General features: G+C 43.5%; 1 protein-coding gene across 7 annotated transcripts in view; it reads right to left on the reverse strand.

The window, feature by feature from the left end:
* The window catches only part of COL8A1 (collagen type VIII alpha 1 chain), a 193,813-nt gene that overhangs the window by 113,759 nt on the left and 60,057 nt on the right, over positions 1–19,997 (reverse strand). Inside the window, exon 1 of one of the 7 annotated variants that reach the window (XM_053310909.1) lies at positions 312–330. The exons of the other annotated variants lie outside the window; for them this stretch is intronic. The gene's annotated coding sequence lies outside the window, so the exon portion shown is untranslated. Of the gene's footprint in view, positions 1–311; positions 331–19,997 lie in introns of those variants that run through there. 7 annotated transcript variants of the gene reach the window in all.

Genomic DNA, 19,997 nt, shown 5'->3' on the forward strand with positions numbered 1-19,997 from the left:
TGAATGGGCTCTTGTAGGGGCTGAGTCTGAGACGAATGTTCTGCAAATGTGTGTGTGGGAAACAGCCAGACTGAGTCTAAAGAAAAGCGAGAAACCATAGTTTCTCTCCAGAATCAAGCTGGATATGGCAGTGGGGAGCAGCTGCACAACTTGTTCTATGGGAAATCTGATTTAGGCTTTCATGATGTTCTGCCTTTATTTGTAGATAAAGCAAATACCACAAAGGCACAACAGGACTCCAGGATTTTCTCATCCACAGAAAACAACCCCACCCCCCCACCCCCCGCAGCGGTGTCCTTGTAACTTCTCACCAGAAGTGGGGCGAGGGTATAACAGTTTGTTCCTTAGACGGTCTGGCTCATGACAGTCTGGAGCAAAAGGGTACCATATTGCACAAGTCTATTGCTCTGGGCACCTAATTTGGTGGAAAAGTAAGAATTCAGAATTAAATAAACAAGACCTTGAAAAACCCAGCAGAAGATGATGAGATAATGGGACACGCACGCATTTGGGGCACGCAGTATGTGCAATCCATGTTCATTCAGCCAAGAGTTCAGAGGCTGTAGTAGTAGCTTTGCTTGCTTCTTGTTCCTCCAATGCCACCGGAAGTATGTGAGACTATCAGCCTTTCTGAATGGTAAATGGTACCAACTTCAGTGTTGATTTCCACAGGGTACCTTGCTGTTCATATAAATGACATTTATGCCATTCTGCACTTTTCTACCATGAATAGCACTCAAATCTGTGGAAAGGGTAGAATAAAATTATTTCCCCCATTCAGTGAAGGCTGTTGGTTGGCTGACCAGCCGTGGCGGCGAAGAGGGCAGGTGGGCGGGTGGGGCTGCCCTTTCTTAGAAGGGCCTGGGCCACTTCCAACCTTGCTATGGCTGTGACTCTGAATCTCTGGGTTCAAAGGCAGTGCACCTAGTGTATACTAGTTACTGGAAGCAGCAGCAGGAGAGGGCTTTTTGCCTTTGTGCCTTGCTTGTGGGCTTCTCAGAAGCATCTGGTTGGCCACTGTGGGAAACAGGAAGTTGGACTAATGGACTTTTAGTCTGATCTTCAGGGCTCTTCTTGTTTTTAATTGTTCACTGTCCCTTCAGGCACCGCCCGCCCCAGCCTCTAAACGGCCCTCTCCCTCTCACAACTCGGACAAGGAGAAACCTTGCTGAAGGCATGTGTTAGGAGCCATACTAAGGAGCTGTATATAACCTCATCATACATAAAATCGGATAAATTACTAGTACCTGCATGGAGCCTGAATTCACCAGTCAAGGGGTAGCAGAGCACACAGCCCCTACTTACACAAAACTTCCATTTACATTTTTGGACCCAAGTGGAATTTGAGGAACAGGTATAATCACAATGACCTCTGAGCATCTCTCAAAACTAGTAATGTATAGATGTGAAAAGGCCATGCCCTGGAATTTTTCAGTAGCACTTGGTCTTCAGGGAATTATGAATGTTACATATAAGCCACTAGGGAATTTCACACAAGTCTGAGGGGAACTGTGTCTTTGTGATGAGAAGTGACAGCCAAACACGCCATCCTAAAGGGTACCCTTGCCTTCTCCAGGCTCTGGCTGAATGTGTTGGTGATTATTTGACTGCTTCCAGATTCTTGGATTGTAGCAGCATTTCAAAGAATGTGTTGCTTTAGTAGAGGACACACCCCTACTACTAACATTTCTTGTTCATTTCCTACAGCATAGGAAAGAATTCCAGATGGAACAGAGCAAATAGGATGTCCTAAAATGACTCCTCCCCCAGTATGCCATGGATTAGTTTTAGTAACAGCAGCTCTCTTACGGATACTTCAGGGATCTGTTATTGTGGCTCACAACACACTGGCTGCTGCTACTATTTTAACTGGAATGTTTAACAGCAAATTTAGTCTAAGGAGCACAAAAGTTGATCTTGCTCTCACTGATAAGAGAAAATATTCTGGATTAATTTCAGACACCAAACCACTATAGAACCTTTTGGGGGGCGGGGGGGGGGGGGGCTATAGTGACTATTCCTGTAAATGCTCGAGCATATTTGAAGGAAAGTTGTCTATTTTGTGCTGTGGGACAAACTGCAGCCTCAGAAGCACATTTTCAACCAGGAAAATTGGATCGGGGGAAAGGGTTAAAAAATCCTCCCCCAGCACTGCAGTCCTGATCTAACCTTCTCCCATGCTGTTGCTATTAACACTTCCTGTTAACAGATCTCCAGCATCACATCTCTTTTAGCCCTCGGATTCAGTCTTGATGTATGTCCTACAGTCACAAGACCAACCATGCAAGAAACCCCGAAAAAGTGAACCATGGGGATTTAATGGGCATAAACACACTTAACTCTGTGTTGGACTGATTGTAGTAGTTTGGAAGCTCCCAAAGAAGTACCTATTATGATAGGTATCTATAATTAGATATTATGTTGTGTGTGTAGAGATGTCTATATACATGTGCACAGGGGGTGTTTTGTGTGTGTGTGTGTGTGTGTGGATGATTTACCTACATTGTTTTTTAAAAATGAACCTGGGTACAGGCCCCCTCAAATGCCGGGTACAGATAGGAAGTGTACTAGTGTATGTAAGCTGAACATAATGTTACTAACTATAGGTGCATACAGATCTGTAGAAGTGTACACTGTACACAGATTGTATGTGCCTTGGACATAACATGTGAACCCTGACAAATAAAGAATTGACGCTGATTGTGTGAAAACACCCAAATAAAATACCCCCTACCTAGGTTTATGGGGGCTGACATGAAAAGGAGATAGATTCCAGTGAAAACAGCTGGACTGGAAATGGAGTTGTTGGGAGATGATAGATGATTGTTTTATGCAAAAGAAGCACAAATATGGCCCCCACTGAGACATGTGAGGGGGGCCATATTTGTGCTTCTTCCTGCTCTGAGCAAAGGTTGTTAGACTAAACCCTGCTGAGCTTGCCTTGAATTAAATCTTGAAATCTCCTCTTATGCTAGCCATTTCAGCAGAGAGAACTAGCAATGGAAAAGGAATCCAGACATAGGTGAACATTCCTAATAACCTTTTTATCTGCTCTGGCTTTGAATACTCATGCTTTTTATTGTTGATTCTATTGCCTTACCTGTTAGTTTGTTTTTAAATTAACAGTAATTTTATATCTTTTAGCTTTCTTAATTTATATCTTTCTTTTACATCTTTTAGCTTTCTTTTATATCCTTTAGCTTTTATATCTTTTAGCTTTCTGAACGTTGCTATATGTGTTGGTTATATGTCACCATGGGCATCTTTATGAAAAGGTGATAGATACATTAAGAATACAAATCAGTATATAAATGGATAGTCCACTAATGGATTTACAGAATATTATGAGAGAGAGAGAGAGAGAGAGAGAGAGAGAGAGAGAGAGAGAGCGCACTTGGGCAGAGGGCCTGAACAATATCTTTAACTTTCAGAATCCATTGGCATTTCTGATGTGACAGTGAGGAATTACCGATCTTGCTGCTGGAAGTCAGTGTACACTGACTGGAATAACACCTCAGTGCTAAAACTTACTGGATCGACTTCAGTCATTCCCAGGTTTTGTCACCTCTCAAAGAGGATGTATTGTTTTCCATTCATTGTTTTTAAAGCGGGCTTTTGATGTGGGAGATGGGTAGAAGGTGTTTCGGTGAATCTCGCCTTTAGAAAGTTATTATAAAATCATGGTTTTTGCAGATTTTACTTCTTGAAGACTTATAGAGGTCATTCACACAATCAAAACTGTGTTCTACTCAGGTTTGGGCTTTGAGTGCTCCCAGTTTTCAGTTGTGTGGAAGCAAGGTAAGTGGAAAACCTGGGTAGAAGTAATTGTGCGGAAAGCAAGGTAGGAGGAAAAGCTACGCAAGTTTTCCTCCTGCCTTGCTTCCCCACAATCACTTCTACCCAGCTTTTTCTCTTACCTTGTTTCCACACCACCGAAAATTGTGAGCACACACAGCTCCCAAACCTGGGTAGAACAGAGTTTTTGATTGTGTGAATGACCTCATACTTTACAGTCTTTTCATGTTATTGGAGGTGCAATAATCATCCCGATGGGATGCATATACTGCATATATGTGGATTATGCCCTGCTATCCAAATATTTGGGATAATTAATGTAATAGCAGAAATGAATGAGCCTGTAATTCCATTGGCCCCTAGGGCCATTATATTAGGCTAATTAAAGACAGTGGGGATGTAGAGAAGTCTTAGGCAGTATTTTCTCAATTGGAGGCATCAAGGGGACTACTGGCCCAATAATGGAAAAAATTAGATTCCTCAGCTTGATATAATAAAGGCACTTCCCCACCCTCCAACCCCAGAACCTGACAAACAGAAATCAATTATGGTTAATAACAGGATTGAATGTGTATTTTTGAGCTACGCAGCTCAAAAGTCCAGCATTTGAGGTTGATTTTTGTTTCTAAATGTAACTACTTAATACAGCACACCCACACTTGTGGAACACATTGGAAACAAACGACATTGGAGCTTACCTTCTTTCCAATGGAAGTAGTGCTGTGCAAGTGTAGGCGTGCTATTTTAAATAGCTGCACGACTGTAAGTTTGCACAACACCGGAGCTGGCTTCCACATATGCAGCAGTGTTGGCCAGTTGGGGACACCGGCATTGCCTTCACATCAGGTGTGCCACTGTTTTCCAGGTCCTGGACTGGGGCTGCGGTAGAGCACATGTTTTGTATGCAGAAGCTCTCAGGTTCAGTCACTGGCATCTCCACGTGGGACACACACTGGAAACTTTGGAGAGCTGCTGCCAGTCAGTGTGGACCAGGGATTCTCAACATTGGGTCCCAAGATGTTATCAGACTTCAACTCTACCTATAAAGCCCTGAACGGCTTAGGTCCGAGTTATCTTAGAGAGCACCTCTTCTGCATGATCCCCACTGCATGTTAAGGTCATCTGAGAAGGTCCGTCTCCAGTTACCACCGGTGTGTCTGGTGGTGACTCAGAGGCAGGCCTTCTCTGTAGCTGCTCCTGGGCTGTGGAATGCACTCCCGGCAGATATCCGTAATTAAAGGTAATTACTGTCCTTTAGGAGAGCCACGTTGAGAAGCCCTGGTGTGGACAATACTGGGTGAGGTGGACTAGTGGTATGAGAGCCCAATTACATGTTTTGGCCAACATATGATTGGTCCTGTGTACTGTTTTGCTTCTGCATAACTGTGATTTGCCCCAGGAGGGAAACTCCCATTGGCAACGATGGGAATTTCCCTACTGGGGCAAATAGCTGTCAGAGGGAAATCAGGATTGGGACCATTAATGGTTTTTGAAAATGTAAATAGCAGCCAAGGGGTATGTCTATCCTGACTGGATTTGAGGAGACGGAGCTTTAACCCTTTCCACTTGCCATGGTTTTGATCTGCATTGAGGTACCCAATGGTCATTTGCCTCAGGTGGAGAACTGGTCTTGTGGCAGCAAGCATGAATTGCCCCTTTTGCTAAGCAGGCTCTGCCTTGGTTTGAATTTGGATGGGAGATTACATGTGAGAGCTGTAAAACCTTGTCCTCATTGCATGCAGAATGTCCTGGGTTTACTCCTTGGCATCTCCAGGTAGGGCTGGGTGAGACTCCTGCCTGAAACCTTGGAGAACCACTTCCACTCAGTGTGGACAATACTGAGCTAGATTGACCAATGGTCAGACTCAGTATAAGGCAGCTTCCTATGTTTCTATGAAGCTATACTAATGGGATTAATGTCTACTTTGGCTTTTCTGAGCCTGAAAAACTACCTTTTATTTTTGTTGCAATTTCTTTGAGGTATTACTGTACCATACAATCAGGGGCATATCTAGGGTAGGGCAGGCAGGGCATGTGCCCCGGGAGCCACTTGAAGGGGGGGCGCCATTTTGTAATTTTTTTTTTTAAAAATGGCTGCCGAAAACAAAATGGCCACCGTGCATGCTCAAATGGCCTCTGTGAGGCCCTAGTTCATGTCAGGCATTGCAGAGGCCGTTTGAGCATGTGCGGTGGCCATTTTGTCTTCAGTGGCCTTTTTAAAAAAAAAATGATTATTTTTAAAAATGGCCACCGCACATGCTCAAATGGTACCTGCGAGGCCCTAGAGGCCAGTGGTGGGAGGGGGAACCTTTGCAACCACCCCTACAACCTTTAGGAAGCCCCACCAAAGGGACTACAGGTAAAAAAAAATTAAAAAATTAATATAAGACACTGTACACATATTCAGATTGGCACTATGTACAGAGAATCAGGGCTTGTGAATACTGAGCTGACGCTTATGACCTAGGATTGTATTCATTTGCTCTTACTTTGCTTCTTGTGATAAGTGAGCTAAATGTGATGTCTTGCTAATATGGCTATTAATGGTGAGTTTGTCTTTGAATCAGTGTGAAATCCTTAATATTAAGGCCCACTGGGAGTTTCTTGCTCTCTTTCTCTCATTTTAACTGTCTTTCTGAAATACTAGAATATATTCCAAGCAGTGACACAGTTTACTCTGCATATCCTTTCATTATTTACAGAGTATCTGGGAAAAGTCAAATTCTCCATTTATTTTTAAAACTTATGTAATGGTGATGCTACAATGCATAGCAGAGAATTAGACAGACACTTCTGTTTAGTTTTCCAAGTACACCTCCACATAGTATTTGGGTATTTCATGAGCCCCAGCATACTGAAATTTGTAGTTTTCCAGCATTTTTTGGTCTAGCTAAGTCCACTGCTAAATAGTTTTTGAAATATTAAAAGATTAACAAGCCTGACTTGTATTTTTCAGCTGATACTATGGTAAAGTTATCTGAAAGACGGGTGTCAGATGCTTGGACAGGGGGGCACAATTTCAGTGCTTGCCCTAGGCGCTATTTTCCCTAGATACGCCTCTGCATACAATGGTTGTACTATATGGTATTGCTAAAGAGGGGACTGTGGGTTCTTAAGGACACTTTTATTTGAAACTAACTAACTAACTTCTGTAGGATTTCAGTAATTCATTTTCTCTTTCTCCAAAATGTGACTCATTTACATTCTTTTTATTACTTCATTTTTATCATCAAGTCCAAATCAGAAACAGAATCTGTCTGGATTTTACTCATAATCCTCAGCCCATAAAAATTCAGTGGGAGCACTAAATCTCAAAAACCATAATTAAATTGGCATACCACTGGACGATGTGTTTATTGTTTTTAATAAACTGAATTTGTACGCTAACAGTAGGTCGCAAAATTTGCTTGCCAACGGCTTTCTGAAATTGCTTTGCCACTGGTTGCCAGGTTCCCTGTGTCCTAGGCCCCCAGCCCTTGAGGGACAAATTTGTTACAAACTGTTACACTGCCTCCTTCAGAACTCAAGCACTGGAGCTCTGTGTTGGTGTACAGCTCTTAGTAAGAAAGAGACCAAGAAAAAGGCTCCCCCTCAATCCAAAGAAAAAGAAGAAAGTAACATAGGAGGCTAGTTGTTCACACGATTCCCATCAGGAGCCAGGGTTGGAGAGCCTGGTGCTCTCCGGATCAGCAGTCGTGTGAACTCAAAGACCAAAGTAGGAGGAAGGGAGAGGAAGAGCCAGAATGGTGTACTGGTTAGAGTGATGGACTAGGACTGGGGAGACCTGAGTTCAAATCCCCGCTCAGCCATGAAACTCACTTGGCGGCTCTGGGCCAAGCAGTTCTCTCTCAGCCTAACCTACCTCATAAGGTTGTTGTGAGGATAAACATATGTTTATCATTCTGGGCTCCTTGGAGGAAGGGCAGGATATAAATGTAAAATTAAAATAAATAAAATTAAAATTAATAAATCATGTGGCAGGCAGGAGCTGCGTTGGAAAGGTGCACTCTACTGAAATTATCTCCTCAGCATTTAAGAGAGGGTGGCAAAAAGCCATCTGACCCAGTTCCCACCTCCCACACAATCACTTTCCCATCCTTCTACTTTAAGAACATAAAAACAGCCCTGCTGGATCAGGCCCAAGGCCTACATAGCCCAGCATCCTGTTTCACACACTGGCCCACTAGATGCCTCTGGGGAGCCCACGGGCAAGAGGTATGCGCATGCCCTCTCTCTTGCTGTTGCTCCCCTGCAACTGGTATTGAGAGGCATTGTGCCTCCGAGGCTGGAAATGGCCCACAGCCATCAGACTAGTAGCCATTGATAGGCCTGTCCTCCATGAGGAATGTATGGAGGACATTTTCTGTCCTCCAAGAAAATGTAGTCATTCTTCCTGATATTCATGCAGAGGTGCTTGGTGACCACCAGCTTCTCTCATAAATGAAAGGAAAATTGCAATCATAGAAGGGATCCTTCCACAAATGAAGGGGTCCTTGTAAGGCGTAGCAAGGTTGAAGTGGGTCCTGGGACAAAAAATGAAAATGGGCCCTGTCTTCCTCTTCAGAGAGGCTCAAGAGGGAGAGCAAGAGCAACATGTCACCCAGCTGGTGCCCTCCCCCACTCAGGGGCCCAGGAACATTTCCTCCCTCTTGTTCAGTAGTACCTATGCCCTTGGGTCCTTGCAGCAATGCCATTCTCACAGAGTTTCACAGAGGGAGGCAGCTATAATTCCACAGAGTGGGAGCAGCTACAAAGGAGGGCTACCTGCACCTGGGTTGCTAACTCTGACATATTGCTTTGGAATATGTTCCAGAGGGCCCCCCAATCTTTTTTGTGGGTCCAAAGTATTCTTGGGGAGAAGTCTGAACCTTTGCATGGCAAGTATGAAAGCCTGTATGTGGTCCTTTCGATCTCAACCATTTTTTAAAACGTCCTCCATAATGTACCGCACTATAGCACTGTGAGACCACCTTGAGATATCCATGGCTGAGAAGGAGCCATGGATTACCATGGATTTATCTACTGCCTAAGTCCGGTACAATTACACTCTCATTGCAATCAATCAGGTTTGTTAAAATGTACAAGCAACGCATCTTAAAAAAAAAAAAAAAAGGCCCAGATAGTGAAAATCCTCATGAACATACTCAGAGACCATGCACACGACCTCTGGGGAGGATGAATGGAGAGCAGTGTTCCCTCTAACAAGGATTCCCAGATGTCACTGACTACTTATTATGGGAGCTGTAGTCAACAACATCTGGGAATCCCTGTTAGAGGGAAACCTGGTGGGGAGGCAGGCTCCCACCTGCCTACCCCCACATGATCACCCTTCCCAGTTTGCTCTGCCACTCCCCGTGGCACACGAGTGGAGGCCCTGCAAGCGGCAGAGCAAGGGACCAGAGGAGAAAGTCCTCCAGCATCCCTCAATGCACCCCACCAGATGTGCAGTACATTGAGGGGTCCTTCCTCAGCCAGGTACCCTTGCCACCTGACTCTGTGTGCACTCAGGCTGCATGCAGCCTGAGCAGAGACATGACCCCAGAGCCCTTAACCCTGGCTAAAGACTGGGTTTAAAAGCTGGGCTACCTGCGAAGGCTCACTCTCGGCACTCCACACAAACAGCCCAACCCAGGCTGGGCTACCCTAGCCTGGGTTGGGCTGCTCCTCAGTACAACCTTTCAAAACTAATAAACAAGTAATTCAATATGTTATTGGCAGCACAACCCCAAGCATGTTTGTTCACAAGTAAATGCCACTAACTTCCACAGAATCTGTTCCTTACTATTTGCATTTAAGATTGCAGTCTTAATTAGCTTAAAACATCTAAGTCATTTCTCTACTTTGTACTATGAAGGCTGCAATTCTATGCACAGTTATTTGGGAGAAAGTCCCATTGAAACCAGTGGGAGTAAACAGACACAGGACTGGGCTGAATTAGTTCTTTGGCAGAACTGAAGCCCTACCAGAGTATCTAACTAGCTCAGTGGGCAGAGGTTTTATGTTCTAGCCCCCAACTATGGATCTCTCATTCCACCAATATCACAATGGCCAACATCAAAATTTGACAGTGCTCTGATTAACAGTTATATGACAAGGAGTTCTCAGCATCACTTTGCATTTAATAACCTTTTCTGAAAATGTCATTTCCTCCCCCTTTCCATCTATGTAATAGTATGTGCTCTATTTTGGGGAAAAGATGTAATGTTTTAAAAACAAAACAGTGTTTTTTAAAAAATGTCTTAATTGAACTTTGGTTGTGTTTGAGAAGAAACATCTTGCAGAAACTCTGAGAAAAGTCATGAGGGGGAGGAAAATAATATACAGAAAGCAGTAAATGGGAAATCTTACAAGATTACCCATTTACTTTGGCTATTTGTTGTAGCTGGGAATCACACTGTGCAGCCCTTTGAAAAGTCCCAGACTGGATAAGGCCACTCTTAACCTTAACAACCTTTCATTATACAAACAGAACAGTTTAGTAGTCTATCACTTATGTTTCTCTCATATCTTCTTGAAGATTCTTTTTAAAAAACGAATAGGATTCCACAGTGAAATAAGACACACCAGTTTTCTGATGTTCAGGATTGAATATGTTATACTAGAAATCTTAGATTATGCTAGAAATATTGAACTCAGAGCCAGTATCAGGGGGACAGCCAACTTGGGCACCGTCTGAGGGCCCAGTGCCATCAAAGGGCCGATGGTAGGCCAAGACCTCTGTGTGCTCTGTGTGCAGGCTGCCATATACCACCCCCCTTGTGTACATACATTCCTTCCCCTATGTAAATGCAATCCAAGTTATACTACAAAGTTTTTGCTAAAATTTTGGGGGTATTTTGTGGAAATATTTTTCCACACAACATCTATCTATCTATCTATCTATCTATCTATCTATCTATCTATCTATCTATCTATCTATCTATCTATCTATATTTCTATACCACCTGATATGTACATCTCTAGGCAGAGTTGTTTGATGGATGTTATGTGGAATACCCCTGAGAATTGATAATGAAGACATTCAAGTGGTGGATAGCTTCTGCCTTTTAGGATTGACCATCAACAGTAAAGGATCCAGCAGTCAAGAAATACGCCACAGACTAGCACTTGGTAGGGTTGCAATGAAGGCCTTGGAAAGGATATTTAGATGCCGTGACGTGTCTATACCTACAAAGATTAGAATTGTTCAGACAATGGTTTTCCCCATGATGCTATATGGATGTGAAAGCTGGACTTTGAAGAGGCAAGATAGAAAAAGTATTGACGTTTTTGACCTTTGGTGCTGGAGAAGACTTTTGAGGATACCATGGACAGCCAGGAAAGCAAACAAATGTATCACAGAATAAATAAATCCAGAATTTTCACTTGAGGCACAAATGACCAGGCTCAAACTATCATAGTTCAGAAACATTATGTGAAAACCCAGCTCCTTTGAAAAGTCTATAATGCTGGGAAAAGTTGAAGGAAAGAGAAGAAGAGGATGACCAGCAGCAAGGTGGATGGACTCGATTACGACAACAATGAAAGCACCACTGAGAGACCTTAAAGGCCAAGCTGAAGACAGATCATTCTCGAGAGAATCTATCTGTGTGGTAACACAGACTTGACAACACTTAATCAATCAATCAAATCAATCAAAATGTGGAAAAACCAACTGCTTCTCTTAACGGTTTCCATTATAGACGCTAACCTATCAAAAAACACAGAACCTGTTCACCCAACTATCTAAGCTAGTGGTGGCTATAAGAAAAGCCTGTCCATGGGGTAGCCAAACCACAGCCAGCCAGTTGTATGTACCTATAGCCACAAAGGAGATTCGGCTTTCAACACATATTTGGGATTGGGAAGTATTGTTTTTCTGGCACTTCCTAATGCATGTTGAAAGCCACATCCTGCATATGGCAGTGTGCATGCACATGCTTACTTCAGCAAGCCCGATGCTGGGAGCCATGATGTTCAGGGGTTTCCACACCACCCTGCCCTTGATGTTAATTGGAATAGGCCTTCAGAAATAATCAAATCTTTTCATTATTTTTCTTTCTTTTTGACATGTCTTTGGCACTGGAAGCTGAATAATTGCGCTGAGAACTGTTCAGCAGGACTGGCCATTGAGTCACCAATCTACTCAAACCTATGACACTGAAATATATTTAACTGTTCTGATCTTTGTTCACACAAACAATTCTAACCAGAATTAACACATTAATGGTGTGAAAATATTTCAGAGGTATTGTTTAAAAATGACTATGCAAAGGGTGCATGGACTGAATCATGAACAGCAGCTGCTAGGTGGCTCGAGGCTAGGACCAGAAGAGCCTATCAACCAGCTGGGGCTCAGGGATCAAAGCAAGTAGCCAAAGGTCAGGAACAAGCCAGAGTTCAAGACAGACAGACCAAGGAAGAACACACACACAGCAGCAGCAGCAGCAAGGAGGCCTAGAAACATAGGGAAGTTCTGCTGCATACAGGAAGTATTTTATATACTTCCTGTCTGCAGGGAAGCCAATAGCAGACCTCACAGGGCAGGGCCAGCATAGGGTCTAAAGGAGGCCTGCACAACATAAGGCCCTGTAGAATCCAAGGGAAAGAGTTGTGATATGCAAGGTCAAAGCAGTGGAGTGGAATCAGGAATATTCATAGTTTAATTAAATAGATATTATGTACAGAGAGGCAAGTGCAGATTGCTTTTCAGTGCTCTTGCTGCTGGCTGTTTGTTAGCCCCGCCTCTACTCCAGGACCGGAATACAAGTAACTAAAGCCCCATTCAAAAGCTGGCCTGGATCAAAGAATGGGCTAACCAAAAACACCACAGGCCTGAGGGCCAGGGCCAGCCTGCGGGACCATCTTTTCTGCCCCCTACCCATGGTAGGAATATCCTGTAGCAGAAGCAGGAGCAATGAAGAGCTCTTGGCTAGTCCCGTTGATGAGCAGCAGCAGCAGCTCAATGCTGTTGGCCACTCTAGACTGGATGAGATGTATGTGGCAGTGGTAGATTGAGTAAATGATCCAGTTGCTGCTATTGCTTAAGCAGCAGCAGTGGCAATGGATAGAGTCAGTTGGAACTGCAGCAGCTGCATCAGGCAAAGAACACCCCAAAAAGGTAGAGGGTCACTTTTGGTTTGTTTCCTAATCTCTAAGCAGGGGCATCTTCTGTTCGCTCCAGAAACTGTCTTACAATACCATCCTATGCAAGTTTACTCAGAAATACATCCCATGGTATACCAAATAAGGCTTACTCCCAGGTAAGCTTGCGTAGGATTGCAGCCTGAAAGCAACAGCAATTTAGGGGAAAGAGAGTTCTTGGCATTTATTTGGGGCTGGCATGCACTCCAGGTGCCCCACTGACTGAGCAGGGGCAGCATCTACTTTCTGGCCATTATCCTTGGTTAAAATTGTGGGTCCCTTGACGATAGCAAAGATCCACAAGTGGCTAATAACTGCTTCCATTAATATTGTTATTAATTAATTGTTAATTGCTTGTAATGTAATAGTGTGCTCAACATTGACCTTGGCCCCTGTACACCAAATCATGGTAGGTTCTGGCTCCAATGAAAGCACCTTGACCTAACACAACTGAAAGCATATCTTAGCCTGCTAATCCTGGCTGGTGTGTTTCATGTCAGTCATGAAGTGCTGCAGGAACTGTGGGCAGTACATTTGGGACTCTCCTGTTTCTGTGCCATGATGCAGCTGAGATGATTTGAGGAGATTTCAAGTAAGTTAAGGTTTGATGCCAAATGCATAGGGCAGGAGAGAAGAGCGATTGCCAAGCTGGCAACCATTAGAGGGATTTGGGCCTTGTTTGTGCGAAAGCAGTTGATGAGCAGCTGTTAGGTTTCTGAGGTACTGTCCCTTCTGGCAACACGTGCCAAGCAAGCAAAAGAAGTACGGTTTGAAAACCTGGTGGTTCTGTGATGCAAAAATATACTACCAACTGACAGGAGATGTTGATTTTGGGGGTGCAAGCTGGAGGACTGGAACAAAAACAAGTAGGCCTTCAAATTGTGCAGCAATGTATACAACCATGGAACAACTCTTTGGTCTGCTTGAAGTAAATCGTCCCTCTATATGCACTCCAAATCCTTGTTGAAGCACGTGCAGAGGGGTGATTCACATGAGCATCCCTCTCATGTGATTAAAAGATGTGCCAAGAGTGCACTGGCGTATCCACCAGTGACATCAGGGCAGGTGTAGTCTTCCCACAGACCTGATGTTCTTGCATGTGCAGGGCAATCTTCATCTGTACCTGCCCTCAGAAAATTGTGGTGAGAGATACCTTTCCCCTCAATGTTTAACTGGCAGAGGCAATCTTGAGCAAGGAATTGACCTGTGTAGGCATTATGAGACACAACAAGCCAGACATACCCCCAGATATGCAACCATATTCACAAAGGGAAGCACTGTCATCTGTTTTTCACTGGGATGGACAGAAGATGTTGGTATTGTGCGCACCCAGGAAGTTTGTGCCCAGGACAGCTCATACAAAACCAAGCAAATGATGTGTTGACTGTGGGTGACTGGTCAGTAGAATGCATGTGACCAGCAGCCAGATTGCCTTTAGGTCTGTCAAATAGTGTGTTCTTTCAGCTGAAATGCTGAGAACCGAGATGCTGAAATATGGATTCTCATTGGTGTGGGGTTTGAAATTTTCATTTTTCTTTGCTAACCGCTCACATTCTTTGTGAGTCATTCATGGCACAGGGCACCATGCTTTGGATGTGGGGGTCACTGCTGTACTTCCCTGGAGTGAAATGGTAAATTATTGTGAGTTCTGTGCCCTAGAAAAGGTGTGTGTGGGGGTCCAATATAACCAATGGGACTACTTGGGAGTAGGAAGTCCTACTCATGTGTAAAAAAATCATGACTCCGGGTGAGGATATTATACATTGAATATTATGCTCTAAATATTATGCACTAAAGACCACCGTTCCCTACTTTTGTGCAAGGGCCAAACCACACATGAATGATGTGGTAAAATCATGCTTGCATCTCTCAACTTTGTTTTTAACTGTAAAGCAACCACAGTGGGCCCTGATTTTGATCAGAACAGAGGTGGCGAGCAAGGGTGTGTTTGATCCTTCCTTTGAAATCTAGGTATTTGCATTATTTCCCCCCAGCATGGCTGACAGCAGTTTCAGAGGGGCCATTTACACTGGGCAAATGGTGTGGGGGAAAGGATTAAACAGTCACTCCCAATCCCATAGTGCTCCTGCTCCAATCACAATCTGAGCCCTCCCCACCTGCCACTCACAGTTGCCTTAAAGTATAAACAAGTTAGGAGATTCAATCAAGTCTCTCCCTACTCATGTCACACAGGGCTGTCCTTAGAGAGCCCTGGTGGGGTGTGGGGCCCGGGGCAAATCAGCCAGTGCGAGGCCCCCTTCCAGTTAATTCTAATGGCGGTTAAAAGAGCGGTTGCCCTGCTTGCTGTGCCCTAAGGACAGCCCTGATGTCATACCATAATCTATTACTGTTTATTTTGACTGGAAATGAAATTGTGTTGCTGATGTTTGGCATCATTTTACATTAGATTTAAAATGTACATAGATACAGTGACTTGGAGTCTAAGCTGTTAGCCAGAAAGCCCTTAGTTCGGGGTGAGGTGGGGGGCACAAACTGAGGCTCTCCAGCTGCTGTTGGACTACAACTCCCATAATCTTCAGCCAGAATTTATTGCAGCTGGAGATGATGGGAGTTGCAGTCCAACCACAGTTGGAGAGGTTCATGTTGATTACCTGCTCTAGGCCAAATCTCATGATCGGTGCCTCCTCATCTTTAGGAACATAGGAACATAGTAAGCTGCCATATACCGAATCAGACTATCTAGCTCAGTACTGTTTTCACAGACTGGCGGCAGCTTCTCCAAGGTTGCAGGCAGGAATCTTTCTCAGCCCTATCTTGGAGAAGCCAGGGAGGGAACTTGAAACCTTCTGCTCTTCCCAGAGCGGCTTCATCCCCTGAGGAGAATATCTTACAGTGCTCACACATCAAGTCTCCCATTCATATGCAACCAGGGCAGACTCTGCTTAGCTAAGGGGACATGTCAAGCTTGCTAACACAAGATCAGCTCTCCTCTCCCTCCCTTAATATGGGCATAAGATGACTGGTCTATCTTTCTGTAAGGATTATTGAGATAATGTGCATGAAGCACTTTGAACATGTTATAGAAATGCTAAGCATTATTATCATCATTAATAAGAATATTAATATACTGCTTTTCAACAAAAAGTTTTCAAAGCAGCTTACATAGTTTACAAAAGAAAACCAAAGATTATTCCCTGTCCCAAACGGGCTCACAATCTATTTAAAACAAGCATATCATTATTATTGATATACACAGATTTTATGTCAAAGCACCATGGATGGAATGGTTACATGTATATATATTTTTTACACACACACACACACACACACACACACACACACACACACACACGGTCACCATAAGGATTCCTTTAGTCATTTTTTGGATGTAACTGACTAACAGTGCAAGCCTGCACGTGTTTACTCAGAAGTAAACACAAGTGGGTATTAGCCCCAAGTAAGTGTGTGCATAGGTCTGCAGCCTACAAAAAGGTGCTTTAGTTGTTTTCGTAGCTCCTGACCTATATGGTGCCTCTCCAAGTGTGGAATGGAAATATAAATATTTGAAGATGAACAGAGCAAAACTTAGTCCAGATAAACAAACAGCATTTTCTTTTTCTTACCTAAACTTGTATCCCTGCAAATGTAGACACTGCTTGGAATTAATTTATTCCAAAACAGGATTATAAACACCATCATTCTGAATAAATATTGTTCAAGTGCTCTGTTAAACTGCTATTAAGACTTAAGGTGATGCTAACTAGAAACCATCCAAGGGCCATCCAAGGTTCTTATGGAGGAGAGGTCTATCAACGGCTACTAGTCGGAGGGCTATAGGCCACCTCCAGCCTCAGAGACAAGATGCCTCTGAGTACCAGTTGCAGCCGAGCAACAGCAGGAGAGAGGGCATGCTCTCAACTCCTGCCTGTGGCTTCCAGTGGCATCTGATGGGCCATTGTGTGAAACCGGATGCTGGACTAGATGGGCCTTGAGCCTGATCCAGCAGGGCTGTTCTTATGTTCTTAAGGTGGAAAAGGAATGTCGTTCTTGAAAGGACACCATTAGAGTGTGACCAGAATGAAATATTAGACCAAATACCAGGGAAAGTCCCTGGCTGGATTGGGCTGTGGAACAGTCTTCCAAAGGAAGTGAGAGAATCTCTCCATTCTCTTGAGACTCATAAAATTAAGTACCAGAAAACGTATTGCAAGGAACAATGCTGCTCTGGCAGGGAGGAAGGATGAGCTAATGTGCCTTTTCCATCCCTACAGCTCACAGATCATGAACAAGCTGACCCTACCAGCAGCTTCCACCAGACACATTTCGGAGACAGAAATGGTTAGGAATTTGCCATGAATATGTCTGAAAGCAGACTTCACAAAAAGGCAAGAGGAGGTGGGGGTTTTGAGACCTTATCATGAGACCTGGCTATGTGGGTGGAGAGAGTTTCCTCCACTGTCCTTGCCAAGAATCTAGGAAGGGGGAAGAAAGATAGCAAAGAGGGTGAGGAAACCATTTTCTACCCACAGATCACAGCCGGAGAGAAATAGAGCTAATTCTTGGTGGGCAGAAGAAGATGAGGTAGCCAGAGCTGCCAGCTTTTGCATTGGCTCCCACTATTGGGTAGCAATTTGATACACAAGAATTAGCAGGTGAAGGTTTTCACCGATAGGAACATTAACACTTACTAATTACTCCAGACCCACCTGCTGTCAAAAACATTGTTAGGAGACCGACTCAAAAGTTGGCCACTCTAGCTGTAGCTCCTGGCTCATAGAATAAATGCCCCTTGAAATGGAATGGAACATTAATGTACCAGCCTGTTCTTGATAGGGTGGCACTCAGAAGTGTTCTTACCCCTGGACTTTGGGGCTGAAGACCAGGGCCACCATAGCCCCTAGGGCCCCCAAATCCTCTTTAGCCTGTCCCGGGTGGTGTGGTTGCCAGGTGGAGCATGATGATGCTTAATTTGCAGAGGAGGGGGAGCCTCCAAAGACCTTTAGATACAGGCTCCAAAATTACCTAGATGCACCTCTGGTGGCACTTCCTTTGAAGGAACAGGTCCACACCTTGGGAATCCTCCCTGACCCAGCATTATACCTTGATGCCCAGGTATCTGCTGTGGCTCTGGGGGCTTATGCTCAACTGTGGTTGGGATGCCAGTTCATCCATGTTTTGATCAGTCAGACTCTTGCTAGAATGATCAATGCTCTTGTTACATCTCGACTGGATTACCGTAACACATGCTACATGAGGCTGCTCTTTAAGCAAGCTTTTAGGTAGATACATTATATTGGTAGTGATAATATTATTCTTTTTGTATGGGGCTTCTTGTGAAGGGGTCTTGGGAGGAAGTAACATGGAACTCCACAGGACTTCTGAGTAAATATGCAGGGGACTGATCTTTATTACTCTGAAAAACAGAGAGCTCTAAAACAGTTGATATTAAATGCTGTGCTATGATTTCCAGTTTATGATAATTTAAGGTAGATTGCAACTAAGCAAACACTACTGAATTAGACTGTCTAGGAGAGTGCAGAGTGTGAGCAGGCTGTTTGCACAAACTAGTCATCTGTAAATCATAAATTATTATTTAGAGTAATTGTCCCTTTTTATCAAGACGAAGGAAGGGCCAAGAGTTGACATTTTGGATGCTCAGCTTAAAAAACATCTGTTCATGCAGTGTTTGGTCTTTGAAGAGGCGAAGAACAGGGAAAGTTTTTTTTATGTGCGCACATGCTGAGTTATTAACCGCTAACTGAAATTGCAAACAAAAATTCTGATAATATGATTAAAATGCTGATAATATAATCTCTGAACAGTTTTTTTTTTAAAAAGGAAATGTTAAGGATGTGTCTGCATATTATGTGCTGATGCTATGAATCCATATGAAAAGTATCTTATGTATATTCTGAAGAGTTTCAGAATTTGTTTGTACAAAATAAAGTCATACTTCCCTTTTACCTACAGGCACCAAATTTTGCATATACTTAAATTAACTGATTGTATTACTTTTCACACCAGTATATGCTGGGTGAAAGGTTTGTTTGTTTGTTTATTATTATTAATAAGCAGAAATACCAAATATAGTTATCATATTTTAATTGGTATCATTCTCAACAGATTTTTAATGTTCAATAATTCAGAAACTACATCATATCCCAAAGCAGAAGATTTTTCTCTGATTCAAATTACTTTGAGTCAAATTTACTATGTATGGTAATTATTAAATTAAATTAAATAAAAAATATTTAAAGCTGAAATCCTACAATTTAAAAACTGTTCTTTTACTTCCCTTTTGAAAGCACATAAATAAAAAAATTCTATGACATATATTTCATTTCTTGAACTTTCCTGTATGTGTAATCCACACAGAATAATGTTGCCCAGTCAATGACAGGCATCACCTCCTAGTATTATATATACTGGCAGTCTTGAGTTCTAGAGATAGTAGCTCACACTGTGCAATGCCTGTGGCTCCAAGAGTGGGGCCCACAAACAGCTTCCGAGCCACCAAACTGTCCATGTTCGCTGCTTGTGAATGTGGGGCTATGCTATGCCTCTTAAGGAGTGTGTAATCACAACTACTGGCTTTGCACAGCAGTCATTATACATTCTGTAAGAGGCACGGAACATCCCCACATTCACAAGCAACCAGCATGGACCATTTGGTAGCTCAAAAGCTGTATACGTGCCTCACTCTTTGGTGCCTGGGGTGCTGTGCTGTATGTCAGCCACTTTCAGAGGCAAGTCAAGCACAGCAACCAGTGTCCCCTCTAACAGGGACTCCCAGAGGTTGTTGACTACAACTCCCATAATTCCCAAGCAAAGGGGATGCTGGGAATTGTAGTCAACAGCATCTGGGAATCCCTGTTAGAGGGAACACTGACAGCAACCAAATTTTGCACGCAGAGATCCCTCTGTATGGCCTATATCCTAACAAAGTGCTCACACTTCTAGAGGCTGCAGGGGCACAATGGGAGCCCTTGCACAATTCCCCCTGTGCAAGCGCAATTGTGCAAGAGCCTTATAGACTCCGGAGCACTTCTCATGCTCTGGAAGGGCTCTGAAAGAGGGGAAGTCATCACGGAGGGTCAGCAATGTGTTTCTGATCTTGC

The sequence above is a fragment of the Hemicordylus capensis genome, chromosome 3 (assembly GCF_027244095.1).
Source record: "Hemicordylus capensis ecotype Gifberg chromosome 3, rHemCap1.1.pri, whole genome shotgun sequence".
Lineage (NCBI taxonomy): Eukaryota > Metazoa > Chordata > Lepidosauria > Squamata > Cordylidae > Hemicordylus > Hemicordylus capensis.